The sequence below is a fragment of the Hippopotamus amphibius genome, chromosome 10 (assembly GCF_030028045.1).
Source record: "Hippopotamus amphibius kiboko isolate mHipAmp2 chromosome 10, mHipAmp2.hap2, whole genome shotgun sequence".
Classification (NCBI taxonomy): domain Eukaryota; kingdom Metazoa; phylum Chordata; class Mammalia; order Artiodactyla; family Hippopotamidae; genus Hippopotamus; species Hippopotamus amphibius.
The window spans coordinates 25,034,295-25,053,288 of NC_080195.1; the positions used below are offsets into that span (position 1 = coordinate 25,034,295).

Genomic DNA, 18,994 nt, shown 5'->3' on the forward strand with positions numbered 1-18,994 from the left:
TCCCGCGATGCCGTCGCCTCGCCCTCGCCTCCCCGCGCCCCGCGCCCCGGGCGCCTGGCCCTGCTCCCGGGTGTCCGCGGGGCCGGGTGGTGCTCGCCCTCCGTGGGGCCGCCCCTCACCTGGGCGCGGAGCCCCACGCGGGCGCCTGCACCCCGCGCACAGGGCGAGGTCGGCAGCCAGGCCGCGCCCCGGGAGGATCCGGACGTGCTGTGCGCCTTGGCACGGCCTGTGCCCAGCGCCCCAAAGCGGAGCTCAGCCCGGGAGCGGGACCCGGCGCGCAGGAGCCGAGGCCGGGTGCGCGCGTGTCCGGCGCCAGCAGCGCTTTGCACGGGCCCCGCCTGCCCTCTAGCGAGAAAAGCGGGAACGGGTCTCCCCTCGGAGCGCCTGGCTCGGAAGAACGGGGTGCTCTAGAGAGAGGCCACGCGAGCGGTCGCGCGTCGGTGTTTTGGGCCCCGGGGAGGGAGTGCAGGTCGCGGTGTGTGCGGACGCTCACCCGGCTTCAGTCCTGCGGTGTTGGAGCTCAGATCAGCTGAGAAGGATTCCTAGAGGTCAGCGAAGCAGACAAAATCCAGCCCAGTTCCAGGAATCCGGTCTGCTTTCAAAAAGGTTCTCAAACTTTCGGTTTTGCAGTTCTATTTTTCAGGACCTCTTTGGCAAATATGGTTCATTTATGTTCCCGAGAGATGCCCTAAAGCAAAAGTACATCTGAACTTTTGAACTCAGTTGCTCATTGGGTATATAATAGAATGAAATGACAGCTGAGGCTTTCTAGAGACAAATCTAGTATCTGATCATCAGAACACGGACGTGAATGACAGTTTCACCCTCTGTTTCCCTAGGAAGGGCTGATGCTTTAGACACTGTCTTGGCCAGAGGAGGCACCCCAAATAAGTACTTGTTTATGAGTGATTAAGTGAAGAAGATGCTTAAAAAAAAAAAGTTGGGAAGGGGAAGAATACAAGAGCTTTTTTCTGCCTCTATAATTCCCAATTATTAATTGATCCAGATACCTCAAGTCACTTAGAACATCCCCCAGGATATTTCATAAAGCACCTCTGAAGAATTAATTCATTAGCTCTCTGTTATCTTACAGAAGTATTTGCCTGTTCCTTGCAGGAAGAAAACAAGATTTGCCTAGTCCTCTTACTGGCATCGCTGAGAGCCTTTCAGAGCCTGATTTATTGGCAGAGACCTTAAGCAGGTTTTGAGCAAAACAAATTGAACAGAGAGTAATTGTTTGGGCACTGACCATTCCTGTGCATGCTTCTATGATAAGATACTGCTGAGCAGATTCACCTTCATTACCCTTCATTAGCCCTCAAAAGGGTGTATTGAAATTTTCCTTACTTTCCCTCTGTTTTGGAGATACCCTATCGCATTTTATTCAACAAGGGCTGAAGTGGGGAGCCGGATTAGCAATCTCCCTACGTGACATTCTCTGCTGTCCTCTCGAAGGTCATTCTAGGTAATGAAGGAGCTCTTAGACCTGACCACAATGGTAAAGTTGTAAAGAGTTATCAGTGGGGCTCTTTAAGTGTTGTCCTGTCCTGCCTGGGAATGCTCTGCTTTCAGAAGTTTCTGTGGTCCTCTGGAGGTGGTCTGATGAATTAGGAGGAGGACTGTGGCTTGAAGTAGCATCCCTTTCAGGTAACAGGTCTGTACTTTGTCAAGGCTTCAGGGCACCAATGCCTTACTTAACACAGACGTTTCAGATAAGCAGCTGTGGGGGTGGGGGGGAGAGATTTTAAGAGCCAGCAGGCACTTCTGTGCCCTGCAGATCTCATCTACTAGGTAGACAGCTGTGTTGGGACTACCTGATGTTTTCTCCTGACACAGCGTCCCAGAGCTTCCTTGGTGACTCTCATTGTGCTTTCCGGTCCCACTGCTGTGATTCCCACTGAACCACATAGACTGGCATCTTTAAGTGACATTCTCTTTACTATCTCCCAGAGAGTCTGGAGTGAACTTGGCTTCAGGTTAGTTTTTAGCGTATTTGTCTCTTTTCCATCAGGTAGTTGTCTTCCTTGGGTAGGAACTTTTTACCCCCCTCCAGAGTACCTTGTACTAGTTAAACCCTATAAACCAGATAAGAATATTTATTCCTCTTTTGATTCGAAAAGAACTATCAGCTTGAAACCTGCTTTAGATAAAAGCACATGGCATTAAATAGTATTGCTTTGAAATCACCGTTTCTTTCCTTCCTGTCATTTCCCTTGTAATGCTGTCAGTGTACTTCTCCTTATCTTAGGAGAATAAATAACTGATAGCCATAATTGTTTATGAGAGAAACCCACACCTCTTTTTAAAGCTCTTTTGCACTCCTTAGTCCACAGGCATCCTCAAAGGAATGGCCTCTAGCATTGCCACTTGGCATACCAGTTCAAATCAGGGCTTATGAGGACACCCATCTCTCAGATAGCTCCTCCATCAGCGTCCTTCAATCCCAAATTTCACCCCTTTCTTAAAACAGCCACTGAAACTTTCTGTCCTACATGACGTCCATGCAACAGCCAAGCCTCTTTTTGGAGGTTACAACATTACCTCACGACAGTCAGGGGAGAGATAAGGCTGAGAGAATTCAGTCACTCAGCCCTGCTGTGTGCTGTATTATATGTGGAGGCATAAACACATCTGTTGGAGGGATAGTTGCAGGAGAAGAAGGTTTCTTTAACTTTCACACGGCATGTGTGACTGATACGTGATACGTACGTAGCTATGTTTCATAGCATCGCATTTTTATACAATTAACTGAATATTGAATTGCACACTACTGGGGCTGCACATGTTCGGCAGAATTATCTGTGCCACAGTAATGGCTCTAATAGGTCCCAAGTCCTTGGGGTCATTGATTCTTCTTCTTTGCTGGGGGAAAAAACAGCAACCTTAGCACAGTCCTGGGCTTTGCGACGCAGACCCATGTACCAAGGGCCCTGTAACATCCTACATCTCCTGGATGCTGGACCTCCTGTATCCAGACTCCTCATGTCGAATCAGCTCAACAAACTTTTTGCCTGAATTACAAAACCAGAGCTCCCCACCCCTCCACCCACCAGTTTCGTACTTGGTTCTAAGCTTCTTTTATGAATCTCTGTTTGCTGACATGTTTTTCTTTCATTAAAACACTGCAAAGGATTCTTTTTTTTTTTCCTTTTTTCCTCTTAAGTGACCTGGAACCAATTCATTATCAGCCTAGCTTACTTCTGGAACTGCTGGGTCTCCCTTCATCCGTGTGAGAAGGGACACTTGTAAGTACAAGTGATGAAAACAGCAAAACACATAGTATCCCAAATGGGTAAAAGCCGGCCATGTGCTTGCCGGGTGACATCACCCACCTGTTTTGTTACCTCAGTGGCTCCCCAGGCTGAAGTGCTTGTCAACATTCCCAAATATAAAGTGCCCCGTCACTGCCAGGGCAGCGTGTGTTTACAGAACAGGAGAGAGGTCCAGTGGTCCGTTTCAGCCTGGTGACTTGTAACCACTTAGATGATGTAATTATTAAAGACATTAAGTATTAATTTTAGAATGAAGTCGGGTTTATTTTGGAGAATGATGTTGAAGCAGAAAGAGTGGGAGAAACTTGGGATACTGTTCTCCTGTCTGTAAAATGAAAAAATAATACTAATGGAAAAATGGGAAGAAAAAACTGTAAAATATGTATGTAATCAGAAAATATTGAATCAGTTTGAGAGCAGTGAACACATTACATGCCAGGCACCCGCATTTTATACTTATTAATAAGGGAGCTACTATTTACTGAATAACCTACCATGTTCCAGGCAGTGTAACAGATGCTTTGTGCATTTTATCGCCTGTCCTTTAGTTCGAAAATGCCTCACTATCACAGCATGCCTAGTATTATTTAGCGCTACAACCAGATTGCCTGGATCTAAATCCTAGTTCTACTGCTCCTTACCTGTATAGGCATGGGAAAGTGACTTAATCTCTCTATGCCGGTTTCTTTACTTGTAATATTGGGGTAAGAACATTATTCTCATAAAGTTATTCTGAGGCTTAGATGAGATTACAGCAGCAGTAAGTGCCCCATCAATGTTCGCTCTCTTTAGCAAATGATTTAAGACACAGATCGCCTGTGCCTTTGCCAAGACATTTGATAAAATTTTCCTAATTTACCTTTTACGGTAAAAAATAATCCAGAGCTAGCCTTAGATTAGAGTGAGTATAAATATTAATATCTACTACCTGTAAATAGAGAGAAAAGTGGCTAAGTATGTCAAATACCATAACTACATAGATGTCTTATGAAAACAGTCCTGAATTCAATCTAAATATTGAAAATAGAGTTGAGGTGCAGCATCATTTTATCTCTGGCAGAAAAAGGTTGAGGTTTCAAGCTTGAGAAAGTTTTGAAACATGAGTCCTTCTCTGGCCACACTGAAAAGTTGATGCTAATGTAGGATGCATGCATAGTCTTCTCTTTGGGGACCAGTACAGATTGAAAAGGAAAATGTGTATCCACATGGGCTTACTTATCTTTTTATCAAGTGTAAGACTATACTGCCAACAAGGTTCATAGAATCCAGGGCAGGTGTTTCTAAATAGAAACAAAATAATGAATATTAAAAAATCTACATCTCTCATTATTTTCTACCCCACACGCCACCCCTGACTAGAATGGCTATAGGTAGTGCTTAAAGTTCTGGGAGTGTGATTCTTAGCAAACCAGTGTTTTATTAGCATTCTCAAAGTAACAAGTTAAATTTTTTAAAATAATTGATTATTTATTTATTTAGCCGCGCTGGGTCTTCGTTGCTGCGAGGGGGCTGCTCTGCACGGGCTTCTCAGTGTGGTGGCTTCTCTTGTTGCGGAGCATGGGCTCTAGGCACGCGGGCCTCAGTAGTTGCAGCATGCAGGCTCAGTAGTTGTGGCGCACAGGCTTAGTTGCTCTGTGGCATGTGGGATCTTCCTGGCCCAGGGATGGAACCCATGTCCCCTGTGTTGGAAGGTGGACTCTTAACCACTGTGCCACCAGGGAAGTCCCAAAAACAAGTTAAATTTGACACTAACAGTATTGATAGTTTATCCTTCTGTTATGACAGAAGAAAACAAACCAAGTGTCAATATTTTGGGTGAATGATTTCATCTGCTAAAGGAAGCAGAAAAGTGGACTTCTAATATTTTGGTTAACCCTCAACAAACAGAAAATACAGAAACTTAAATCATATAGTATTAGCTTAGAAACTGGTTTAACTTCATGAGAGGTAAATAACATCTATTAAATATGCTCTCAGGTACATAAAATGAAATTTCTTCAAAAGAACAAGTGGTGTTGTGGGTTCATCCTAATCCTATGCATGTTTGCATCTGTCTCCTTTCGTGAGTTTTACTAGATTTTTAAAAAGCGGGCTACAAAAATGCCAATAGATGTCAGTGTTTGTTGCTTTAGAAAAAGTGAGGTGTTAAAGCAAAAAAAAAAAAAAAAAAGGAAAAGCTTAATTTATTCTGTTTTGATAAGCATAAAGCTGACTACTTTGAAAGTTTGACAGTAACATCCTTATATAACCTTGCTTACTTACATTTTGTGAATGAAAATGTCACCGTTTCGCATCCCTCTCTTCTAACTGTGAAAAATGTCTCTGCAATTAATTCCCCAATGAATTTAGAATGCAGGCTGAAATACACTAATCAGTGCATTACTTTTTTTTTTAATAAGTAACAATTATTTGAGAATGTTGTTACATACACCTTGGATTTATTTTGCATCTGTAAATTATAAATTAGATATGCATGTTTCTTAGGTTGCCTTGATTACAGTTGAAGAAGTCTATTTTTGAGTCCAGCTCAAGTAAGATCTGAGGAGTTCTGCCTTTGGAAGGTCAGAGATGGTCAGAATTCTTTTCTTTCTCCGTCTCACCAGTGTCACCTTTTTCTGGCCTCCAGAGGGTGCTCCAAGAGCATCACACTGCTATTCCCCAAAGAATGACTCCTTTTTTCTTTTCCTTAAGTGACTTCGATAGTCTCCCAATTTCATCAGAGTTACTACCTCAACTGAGGTTTGTTTCCCAGCTAGACCAAAATAGACCAAATTTTCTAAGAACTCTGAATCAGCATTCCCAAACATCATTCTGATGATGACGATGCAGTTGGCACATCTGTGAGATTTACTTTTATTTTATTCTTAAAATTTTTATTAGATTACAGTTGATTTACAATGTTGTGTTAGTTTCAGGTGTACAGCAAAGTGAATCAGTTATACATATACCTATATCAACTCTTTTTTACATTGTTTTCCCATAGAGGTCATTACAGAGTATTGAGTAGAATTCCCTGTGCTATACAGTAGGTCCTTATTTATTATCTATTTTATATATAGTAGTGTGTGTATGTCAGCCAGAAACTTTCCTCCAGAGAACCTAGCAGCTTATAAGCATCTTTCAGTTGCCGCTTAGAGCAATTTCTTTTGCATGAGTTCGGGTAGTATCTATAAAGACATTTAGTCATATTTAAAACTTTCGCTATGGCATTGGAAAGTTATACATGAACACATTAAAATTAAACAAAAGATATTTAGGAATATATCTGTTTTCATGTCTTCACACCATATCCTCAACCCCTAGCTAAAATGTTTAAGAACCCTACTTTGAGCTACACATTTTTGAAAATGGGTTGGAATGACTTTGAAAATGGGTTGGAATGACTTTTGGATCATGGGATAAAGATTATAACACTGTCACAGAGTCACTGTTATTTGCTCATGATTTATTCCACCCTGCACTGTTCACCTTCATCATGAGTTACTCCCAGTCTGTTACTCCCCTGCTCTTTTTAAAGGGCAATCATGTTCACATTGTTTTGGTCCAAGAAAGGTATTATTGATGGAAAGTAGCCTTTACTCTGCTACAGTGTCCCAAACCGTCTGTTTCATAGCTTCAGTCGCGGGCAGCTGGCTCCTCTGGGCAGCTGTCAAGTTTTAGTTTCAATGATGTGAGCGTCAGGGAATGTTTTTATTAGGTTGAACCATCAGAAACTGTCAATTCTGTAGACGATACATGACTGAAGATTGTCAATGTCATATAGTTTAACATTTGGACTCTGTTTAGTAGTTTGACTTCATACTTTACGTGATATTTTTTAAAGTGTAGTAATGGCAACTTTGAAAAAATGCATAGAAGTTTTGTTAATTAAGTGAGGTTAAAATAATGTATGATGGGAATCTGGGCTAGGACATCATTAAACCAGTGGCATTTTCTCCAATAAATAGATCAGGTCATATGATATCCATATAAAATGAATTCCGCATAAAGGTAGAATGCCAGGACATCGAGCATTTTCCCTTGGAGAGAAAAGTAGTACATTTCTACCACAGCATATAACTTGGATTTTTATTGAACCTGTTAGCAAACTGCTATTATGCTTTATCTTACCCACCATATTTCTACAGAGATTACAAAGATGTGAGTGAGAAATATTGGTGACTAGTGAACAATTTGGGCATTATCTTTTGGAATAAAATACTTATCATGGAATAATAATCCCCCTAAAAAGCACATACCTGGATTCAAGCCCTCCTGGGTGTGGTTCCACTATTGAGACCTTTCATCCAGCCATCTCCAAACCAACAATATCCTGACTTTCTGCAGAACTGAGCAGTATTTTGCCTTTCCCCCAGATTATCTGGCCTGTTCACCTTCACAATAAAAACCCCTTTTCTGACTGTGGCCACTAGAAAGAAAAATTAGCTCTGTTCTTCCCGAACCAGCACGCCAAATGAGAATTCTTGTATTTGAATATAGTGTGATTCAGAACATATCAGCATGAAAATTTGACCTTGACAGCACCGAGTAGAGAGGTTTCTGGGACACTTGCATGGTGGCCCTGGTTTAATGACAGCTGTGTTCCTCCAGGGTTGAGAGGTGCTGGGTTTAGTTAGACCAGAGCAGTGGTTGAAAGGCAAGGCTCTGGTTCTGTACCCTGACTGCGTGGTGTGAACTCTGACAGCGACTACAGCTGTGTAAGCCTCAGTTTCTACGTGTGTACCCTGTGGGAAATAATCATATGTAATTCACGCAGTTGTTCTAAGGAGTAGTGTTGAGTATTGTGCTGGGTACAGAGTAAGGACTAAATGATCAGTTTTATTGAGTTTAAATATTATCAAAACCTAAGCACTTTTCCAATGTGTGTTCATCTAATGCTGTCTTGCTATGTATGTCTGAATCAATGTTGTCTGAACTTCAAGTCCTCCGAAAATAACTAGAAATACTGTACATTTTTCCCACAGGGTCTTATACAGAGAGGTTCTTTGTAAATAATTATCATGTAGTTGATAATATATATCAAATATTTATTAGGCATACATTCTATGTCTTTGGACTCTTGGTTAGAGTTGGATGCCATATATGTAACATATTCGTAAAAAGATCAGCCAGATATTCTTGACCTTGAACTTAGCTTGAACTTTGGTCTATAGATAAATTCTTTTTTGTAGATTAGAGGAACACTAACAGTGATGTTTTAACAGACTGATGCAATAATAGGTTATGTGTACTTGTATTTTTAATAATACACACACACACAGACACAGCCACACACACACACACACACACACATACCCTTCTTTTAAAATATATGCGAGTTGGTTCTTTAGATGTAATTTTCCAATTCCTAATCTCCCATGTCTTGATGGTCAAGGATAATTTTGTTTTACACATAGTGCCTAGTAGTGTACTTTGCATACAGATATTTATAGAATAAATGAGTGAGAATCATTTTTCTATATATATGTATTGACTATTTTGTTTCCTGAGCTGCAAGGATAGATAATTGTAATGATGCATTGATTTAATTGGAGCATATTGTGTTGTGTTGTGTGTGTGTAATTTTTTGTCTGACAAAATTTTCCATTTGTCTATTAAGCTGACATTGTATATGTATATCAAGCCTGCTTTTATATTCTTTTCGTATTTTTTCTCTGCCAACAGAGTGACAGTGATCTGTGTTAAGCACAATATTTCATTGTTTGAAAGTATGGAATTTTCTACATTTTTCCACTTTAAATGGTTTTTAAATAAATAATAAAGGGGAGCCTTCCTTGAAGCTTGTGAAATGGTAGATTTTTATAGACAGTTATAATCGCAGTAATATTGTAAACTATTGTCATCTATTTCTGAGATATATATTGAAGAGGTACATTGCTCCCAGAAAGATTAGTTCGAATACAGAAAACAGATAGTGATAATAATTTGCTTTAGTGAGGTCACCTTGCTGTATACTGGAATCTTCCCTGGGGGGCGGGGAGCGGGACCAGCTCATACAGTATCCATTTTGGGAAGGAGTTAGACATATACAGGAATTATGGAGATGAGCTGGTGGGTTTGTCAAGAGAAAACTAATTATTTGAATACTGAGTTGAATAGAAAATGAAATACATAATTTTCCATATATTACACTGAATAGAAATGGGAGACCTAGGTCTTAAGGGTTGTTTTTTGGTTTTTGTTTTAACATGTTGATTATACTGTATGTTCTCCGTTGGCCTTAACCTGACAGGAAGATAGAAATAGTTATTTTAAATATTTTGCTACTTGGAAAGCAACATTAGAGTTTTAAATGTTTTGTCCATTATTTATGCCCCAGCAAAAAGGACTGGGTTCCACTTCAGGAAGGCAGGTAAGACAAAGGCCGTTATCTTCCCCTGGGAGTTGGAGAAGCTAAGGGACAGTGTAGCGAGTGTCGTCCCTGAGAGCTACAGATTCAGTGTGCTCTGTCTCAGACTGAATGTACAAGAGACTCCCTTCACCAAGAGAGCATCTAAGTTAGACTGTGCAGGGGGAAAAATGCCTTCACGTACAATATGCTGCTGATAACAGATTAAATACTCACAAAACATAAAAAGCTCAGTGAAAGCCCTGTATCTGAATGTGGTGACTGCGGTCACACTCTGTAAGGTAAAGGCAGGTTTCAGTGCTTCCTCGCACCTTCCACTGAAGGTGTAGGCTTACTCATTCCACCCCTTGAAATCGTGATGAAAAGGCAGGATGCCACCGTCTTGCCCTGAGCACATCAATCTGGGACTGAAACTCCCTGTAGCCCGAAGGGCGGTAGCACCTGTCTTACAGGGATTTGCGTCTAGGTGGGCATGTTTGGGAAAACCTCAAGGCGACTCTACCTTCGAACATCATAGGATTCCCCGAGAGAGACAGCCATAGGGCTGAATGCTCTTTTTGTCATTTTAGACATGTGACTTTGTAAAGTTACTACTGACCTTAGTGCAGATGCCCATTTGGGATTTGTTTCTGTGAAACTCATGGGCAGCTGGATGGCATAGCTTTTGAATACACTGTTGCTCTTGAGCAAGATAAGTTACAGCTGTATCCAGAGAACGATGTGTTCATCCCCCAATGGTCTTAGAATTCTCACATTCACTCACAGAGAGAAGTCACCCTTTGGAAGAGTCAGTGTTTTGTTAGTATTAGTATGTCAACTCCGTGTAAAATAAAATAAAAAAAAATTCCCTACTCCGAACTTACAAGAATCTAATTTTTTTTATTATGAATACAGTGGTTCTTTGTTGAAAACTCCCTTGACAAATTAAGGAAATAATAGCCATCCTTTGAATTGTCATGTTTCACGGCACATTCATAACTAAAAGCCTCTTATTTAAGTAAGAACTGATGGTTTCATGGACAAAGTCACTCTATTTCTGGTCACTTGAGGGAATAAGAAACGGGAAATGATTACATATTGATATACATACGCAAGGATCTAAGTACTAAATTTGCACATTGCCTTAATATGTGGTTGTATGCGTTCTATAGGAACAGACTTTCTTTTCAATTACTTTCAAAAAGTATTAATAAATAATTATACTTAAAATAGACTGTAGCTACCTTTTAAATGATTAGATAGGTTTGCTTCTTATAGGATTACTTTTGTGATTACTGGTCCTATACATATTTCAGGATTTGATATAAATGTAGAGTAATTAAACTGTAAGGACATCTACAAACATATGTAAAAAAATAAGTAACTTTCTATGTTCTATTGCCTTATTTTCTATAAAACAGAAAGTATACTTGAACTATTTTTTAATCTATTTTATTAACTTATTTTATTTATTTTAAATTTATCCCTTTTGTTTTTGGTTTGCAGGATAGAGGTCAAAGCAATCTCAGTTTTATTTTGAGCATTTTATTTTGTCACTTATATAATTTTAATTCTTAGAGTATAAACCGTTGTCCTCACCCAGAGGAATTTTTGATTAAGTGATCATGTATGCACATTTTAGCAGTTCGTGTCTCCAGACTGAGAACCTCTCAAGGTCATGTCTATCTTATGCATTTTCATATCACCAGGGGCCAGCACAGTGACGGGAACATAGTTGTTTTTCTTAAGAATTTATTCAGTGATTAAATAAATGAGGGAATATTGCTAATTTGCTTAAAACGATGCACTGCGGGAGTTTATGGATAGAGGTTTAATTATTATGTTTCTATCAGTTAATGAGAAAGTATGACTGCAAATCACCAGTACTAGCAATTCATGGATTTGTTCCTAAATTGACCATATGTGGTTTTCCTGCTTTAAACTTGCACACTTTATCTTAAAGCTCTCAGTAAGTAATAATCAGTGCTTAATTATTCCATCTGATGAATAGGCATCAAGGTTTGTTCAGTATACAATTCTTGCTAACCCTAAATTGTTTTTGTTACATTTTCTCTTAAGTATATAGAGGCAGTTAAGAAACTAAGCTCATGCAGTTTAAGGAGTTAATATTTGTAAATACTTAAACCACTGCCTGGAACATCGTGTTTGCTATGTTAAGAGTTTGTTATATAAACAAATAGCAACCGTTCCTGGTAAGTAATGAAAATGATCTTAAATAATATTGATACTGCCTAAAAAGTGAGCTCTTGAATACAACTACAGTAGCCCTGGGGGAAAATCATAGGATGTTAGAACTGAAAAGGCTATCTTAGAGGTCATACCCTTGAATCATATCTTTTAAAACGAGGAAACCAGAAGATCCAGAAAGAATATCTGTCCCAGTGCTAGAACCCAGGAATCCAGATTTCAGGGTAGGAAATTACTATGATGCTACACTTGCAAAATCTAAGATGGACATTGTATGTGCATTCAACATTTATAGTACTTTAGGTGTTACTATGCTTCTAAGTAAGAGAGATGTATTTCTGTGTCATCACATAGCAGTTTGGGGTACATCATTGATATAATTTTAATTATTTTGAGTCACAATAAATTTAAATCAGCTAAACTTTTATATCTGATTGTTCCTTGCTATAATATCGTGTGCCCAGGTGGGGTTCAATAAATACTAACTGACAAGATGACCAGTAAAGTAAGTAGTCCTAACGTCATAACCTGGAAAATGGGGATAGTGTGTGGGTGTGGGTGTGAGCTGTCTCAGTGCTCCAAAACTTTGTTAGCAGTGATACCTTAATGCAAGAGGCTCTGACAACAAGAAAGATCTCTGTGGGCTTTCTGGATACTCTAGAGAAATGATGTACAGGCAGAAAAGAGCCATGAACCCGTGTGCCTTGACAGCTGCTCTGAGGCCACCAAGTTGTTCCCCCTTGCCTATGTGAGCCACTGACCAGTCACTGATCACAGTGACATTTTATCACTAACAACCTGAATTATCTTTGACCCAGAGACCTAGGGGGTCAAAGGCCTCCTAGTCCATTATTAAATTTCCAGAGTGGTAGTTCAATTTGCATTAGGAGATTTACTTATATTTATTTATTTAGCGTTTTTTTTTTTTTTTGGGGGGGGGGAGGAGGAGGGAAATAGGAGGAATGACAGATGCAGTTGTTATTTTTTCCTCCCTTAAAGGATTATTATTTAGTCCAGACCTTTAGTTGGAGGATTTTGCTAGCATCCTAAAAGAGAGGAAGGTCACAAGACTCAACACATTGTAGTTTTTGTCTGGGCCTCTCACGGTATCCTGAAGGTTACTGGAAACCACCATCAAACTGGGCCTTCACAGATAGTCATACTGAATGAAGTCAGTCAGACAAAGAGAAATATTGTATGATATCGCTTATATGCAGAATCTAAAAAACAGTGATACAAATGAATGTATTTACGAAGTAGAAACAGACTCACGGATTTAGAGAAGGAACTTATGGTTACCAGGGGGGAAAGGTGGGGGCGGGGGATAGTTAGGGAGTTTCGGATTGACATGTACACACCCCTGTATTTAAGATGGATAACCAACAAGCACCTACTGTATAGCACAGGGAACTCAGCTCAATATTATGTAACAACCTAGATGGGAAATGAATTTGAAAAAGAATAGATACATGTATATGTATAACCGAACCACTTTGCTGTACACCTGGAATTAACACATTGTTAACTATACTCCAATATAAAATAGAAAGTTAAAAAAAAAAAAGCAAAAACTGGGGCGTCGCAGAAGAATGACCCTCTACAGGTTGGATCAGGGAGGGGCTTTGCCATGAGGACAGCACAGATCTTTTGAGGGTGGTAGAAACTTGTAAAGTTGGCTGATTCATGTTCAACTGGCCTCATTAATGAGGGCCTTAATTAGTGGCTAGAAAGAGACCGAAGAGTTCATTTGGAGTGCATCCAAGTTGCTGGGAGGACAGACAATGCTGATTCCCAGCCAGTCACAGACTGAAAGGCTCTTCCAGCTCATAACCAGGGAAGCGCTGCGGGCTGGGAGGGCTGGAGAGTGAAAGCCTGGCTTCAGAGAGAGAAAGAGAGAGAGAATGAGTTTGAACCTATAAAACTGTATAATAAGCAGTCATCTCTTGGGAGGAAGAGGGAAGCAGGAGCTTCAGTGAAGGAACCCCAATGTGATGGGGTAGAAAGGGCACTGCTCAGGTGGGCAGAACTGAGAGAGAGAGAGAGAGAGCGCACGCGAACACACTGTATTCTTATGGTTTGGGCCATCGTTTAAAACATCTGGGCTTATAAAACGGAATGAAATTGCGTTATTTGTAGTAAGGTGTATGGACCTAGAGTCTGTCCTACAGAGTGAAGTAAGTCAGAAAGAGAAAAATACCATATGCTAACGCATATGTATGGAATCTAAAAACAAACAAACAAACAAAACGGTACTGATGAACCTAGTGGCAGGGCAAGAATAAAGACAGACATAGAGAATGGACTTGAGGACACAGTAGGAGAAGGGGAAGCTGGGGCAACGTGAGAGAGTAGCATTGACATATATACACTACCAAATGTAAAATAGATGGCTAGTGGGACGCTGCTGCAGAGCACAGGGAGATCAGCTCCGTGCTTTGTGACAAACTAGAGGGGTGGGATAGGGAGGGTGTGAGGGAGGCTCAAGAGGAAGGGGATATGGGGATATATGTGTAAATACAGCTGATTTACTTTGTTGTGCAGTGGAAACTGGCACAACATCGTAAAGCAATTATACTCCAATAAAGATCTGAAGAAAAAAATAAAAAATAAAAATAAAAAAATAAAAAAATAACATCTGGGCTTTATATTCTTATCTAACAATTAAGGAGATTTATTTAGATGAAGTAGAAATATTTTAAATGTAAAAGAAAACCATGATTCGCAATCTGCATTGCATTCGTCTGTGATCTCCACAAGACCATCCTGCAAAATTTTGTGTGATGCTTTCCTGGTACGTTTGACTCAGAGGCTATAGTAGTGAATACCTTTTTAGAAGTCTTGGGGTATTTGAGAAATAACAGTCACATAAGGTTTAGGCAAATAACAGATTTTAAGTGAAGTGGATTAAGCTGTTGTGATTGGCTGTATGTAGGAAACAGTCTATTTTCTATAGAATAATTTTTGATGCATAAGCTCATAATGTGGTTACTTTATCTCGGGAAATACCTACAAGATTTGTTTAGGTATGTGAATTATTTAGTGAAAATGTAGAACATGGTAATAAAGATATTGATAAATTACTAGTACAGAAGCCTTTTGTATGAAATTCCCAGTAGAAACTGGGTGCCGGCTGTGAATTTTGATCTCTGATATCCTTAATGTAGTTGTTTCTAAAAAGCATATGACAGAGTTATAGGATTGAACCTCTACCGAGGACCAGCAGGTGTGAGGCAGCAAATAATACAGACTAGCCAGAGTCTTTGAGACATTCTTAACATATTGCTTTAAAAATGATATAATTGTTTAATTTTTTCTCCGTGTTGAATGTTCTTTAGATTTGCTTTTGGTTCTTCTCCATCCTCAACTTTGTATGTAAGACATTTCCTTTTATTTTTTGATATACGCTCTGTTGATTTTCCAGAAATGATCTCCTGCACTAAATTCCTCAAGAGGTTGTTTTAACTTTGTTGATCATCTTAACAGAAGGATCATAATATTAAGTTAATTTAAGATAACGGTATTTTTTTCTGTATAGTAACTCCGAATTGTCATCAAGTATACTTGTAAAATTTCCATTACGAAGATTCCCAAATTTATCTATTCTTCTCTAGATAAAGCACATATTTTATTGGAAAAGCAGCAGACTGCTTTTTAAGTGAAGTGAATTAAGCTGTTGTGATTGTTGCTGAGAACATGTGCGAGTCATTTTGATTGCCTTTTTCATATCAAAACCACTGGGTCCCACATACAGAAACAAAAAATGTTTTTTGCATTTTATGCATTTTGCAATCATCATTAAAGATTTACCGATAAGATATAAAATGCAAATCAAAGGTCTGAGGAGACATATATGAAAGAAAACTTCTCAAACACTTAATCTAAGAGAAAAAATATTGGGTAAGCCCCAGGTACTTCATCCATGGCCTAAAGATGCAGTTAAGTATATAAATTTCTTGTGGAATAACTTCTTGAGGAATTTAGTGCAGGAGATCATTTCTGGAAAATTAACAGAGCCTATATCAAAAAATAAAAGTACATAGAAAGTTGAGGATGGAGAAGAACCAAAATTAAATCTGAAGAGGTCCATTTATTACCAGGAGAGAATCACTTCCACCTAGTCTTCTCTTTCTCTGTGGTGCAGCTCCAGGAAGGAATTTTAATTGATTGGTGGGAAGATTTTAACACAAAAAACTTATAAGCCAAGCACCATTATTTCTAGTACAGTGGCTTTACCACATTATTGGGTAATAAAGCTAAAAGCTGCCAAGTATTTCAGAATTATTTTCAGAAATTTACATCCTCTTTCTTCCCATTACTTTGAGAAAGAGCTAAGAGAAAGGACTTAGCATGCAATTATGGTATTAGGTAAAATATACGGTTTGGTCTAAAATTAAGATGCAGTGAGTTGTCCATGTACTTTAATCAATCAAGAGCTGTTGAGAAGTTCGTTGTTCTTCTAACTGCCACTCCTTTGAAAATAATCTGCCTTTCTTCTCTGGATGCTTTTAAGATTTTGTCTTTTTTTTTTTTTTTTTTCTTTTTCTGGTTTCACTATGATGTATTTAGGTGTGGATTCTTTTTTATTTATCCTGCTCAGGATTCATTGGGCTTCTTGAACTTGTACATGTGCTTTATTCTGGGAAATTCACACCCATCTTCAAAGAGTTCCTCCTTCTCATTCTCTTCTCTCCTTCTGGCATTTTAATTAAAAGTATGTTAGACTGCCTGACCCTAATCAGTTCTCTTTGCATCTCTTTCAAAGTTCCCGTCATTTGTCTAACTCCATGGCTCTATGTCTTCTGATCTGTCTTCCGCTTCACTCATTGTTTCTTCTGCTGTGTACAGTTTTCTGCTAAGATCATTGTTTTTCATTTCAATTCTTTTTTTTTTCCCTAGCAGTTTTATTTGGCTGACCCCTTTTCAAATCTTATGTGTAGCATTTTATATTCTCCTGGTCTCTAGAGATATTTTCAGGTCTGTTATTTATTTTAGCAGAGTAAGCACACTTGTTCATCGTTCGTGTGTGCTGATTTCAGTATATGGTAGTTCTCGCTCAAGGCCTGTTTCTTTCTGTGCTTGGTTGTCTCTGGCTCTGCTAGTTCTTGTTCAGGAAAATGATCTGTGGCCTTTCTCAGGACTGAGGATGAAAGTGCATGCATGCCTAGGTCTGTGTTTGTTCCTGCTAGATACCTGGGACCCTACCAAGTTCATGGTCTGAGGTTCCAAGGCCTCTCACTGTGCTTATCTTGGCTTCAAGAGCCCGACTTTAGTCTCAGCTTTCCCTTCCTGCTTCCCTCAGAGTCAAGACAATGTCTCTTAGTTCTCTGGAGTTGGAGGAGAAGTAGGTTTTGTTTTGGTTACCTATGGGTGTAGCTTTTAGGGGGTTCTATATAGGAATAGCCCTTTGGAGCCTGGCTTAATGTGGAGACAGTCTACTATAAGATTTCTCATTTTGGGCAGACTCTGGGCCTTGATTTCTGGTTCCATCCTCAGAATGGGCAAATGTCCTTAAAGGAAATGTGTTTGTTTTGTCCAGCTATTTCCTTTATATTTCTACATTCAAGATTTTCCTCAGACTTTGTCCTAAAAGTTCCCTATTGTGTCAAATCCTTTTAAGGTGATGTTTATTATATTTAACTCAGAATTTTTAGTTGTTTGCAGCAGACGGTTGTCATGGAAAACTTACCCCCTATTACTAGCAGTCATTAATCAGTAAGAAGCTAAAAACTTTAGGGCAATAGGAATGCCTCACAAGAGATTTGTTGATCTGAAGAGCCCTCGAGTTAGAGATTTTCATAAGGTAAAATTTTGAGGGTGAATTGACTGGTTTCGTTGACCTTTAGGATCTAAGCAAACATATATTTGGTCAATTTCAAGTTAAGGAGATCTCTAGGAAATGCCTCAAGTGGAGGTAGGGATGGCCTTTATAAACCAAAAGGTCAATCCTGAAAACCTCAACGAAGTAAGGAGAAAATGTGGCTCAAGATATAATAGGATACGGTGTAAATCTCACTGAATGGAATTGCTGTGGTTACTATCAAGTTTGCAAGAGGAAAGGGCAAGACTTTGCCAATGCATCAAAGAATCAGATTAAAAAACATATTTTTTTCTGGTATAGTCCAAATGTCTTCAAGAAGAAAATGATGAACAGTTAGGTGACTTGACTGAGCTCTCACAGCCCATCACCTGGTGCCCAGGATGTCTGTCTACACAGGTGGGCCTGACGCTTCACTTTTTGCCTTGCCTGGGACTTAACTTCATGTGTCCCTCACTTCTTTTTTTTTTTTTTAATAAATTTATTTATTTATTTATTTATTCATTTTATTGGCTGTGTTGGGTCTTTTTTGCTGTGCGCGGGCTTTCTTTTTAGTTGCAGTGAGTGGGGGCTACTCTTCGTTGTGGTGTGTGTGCTCCTTGTTGCTGTGGCTTCTCTTGTTGCGGAGCATGGACTTTAGGTGCATGGCTTCAGTAGTTGCGGCACGTGGGCTCAGTAGTTGTGGCACACAGGCTTAGTTGCTCCACGGCATGTGGGAGCTTCCTGGACCAGGGATGCAACCCGTGTCCCCTGCATTGGCAGGCAGATTCGTAACCACTGTGCCACCAGGGAAGCCCCCATCACTTCTTTTTAAATAAACTGTTATTCTGTTGCTGTAGGGCTCTGAGGTTGCTGCTGTTTCACTCCAGCAGGGACTGCTTCGGGCCATCACCAGCGAGAGTGCCCTGGGACGTTCTAGGGGTGTGTGCATGGCATAGATGAATAGTTCTCAGAGGTGAACACAGGTGTCTCTGCTTTTGAGTGTCCATTGCAGAAGTTGTTATTCCACTTGAATTGGCAATGTGTGCTCTCGCTGCTGTTGGAGTTCTAGGCAGAGAGTAGATGTGATGTTTATGGGGGGGGGGGGGAAGAACAGCTGCAGGACGTGGGGAAGTGGCTGGACTCTGGTAATCGTATTTGGCAGGTCAAGGGTGAGATTTAGCCTGATGAGATTTGGACTCTACCCTGGGCTAGCAAAGTCGTGTTAAAATCAACTCCAGGTGTTTCCGTTATTCTTACTGCCTAAGTATTATTAAAGCAAAAAATAATGTGTTTTAGGATATGAAGAGGAGGGAATTGGTTACTAACTGCTTGGAAATCACTGATTTGTAATAGAGCCCGTTCTCTCTTGACAATTGCTCCTGCATGTTT

The 18,994-nt window shown here is 39.8% G+C and overlaps 1 protein-coding gene across 5 annotated transcripts in view; it reads left to right on the plus strand.

The window, feature by feature from the left end:
• Positions 1-18,994, plus strand: part of NRG1 (neuregulin 1) — a 1,000,105-nt gene that overhangs the window by 792,295 nt on the left and 188,816 nt on the right. The gene's annotated exons all lie outside the window — the stretch shown is intronic.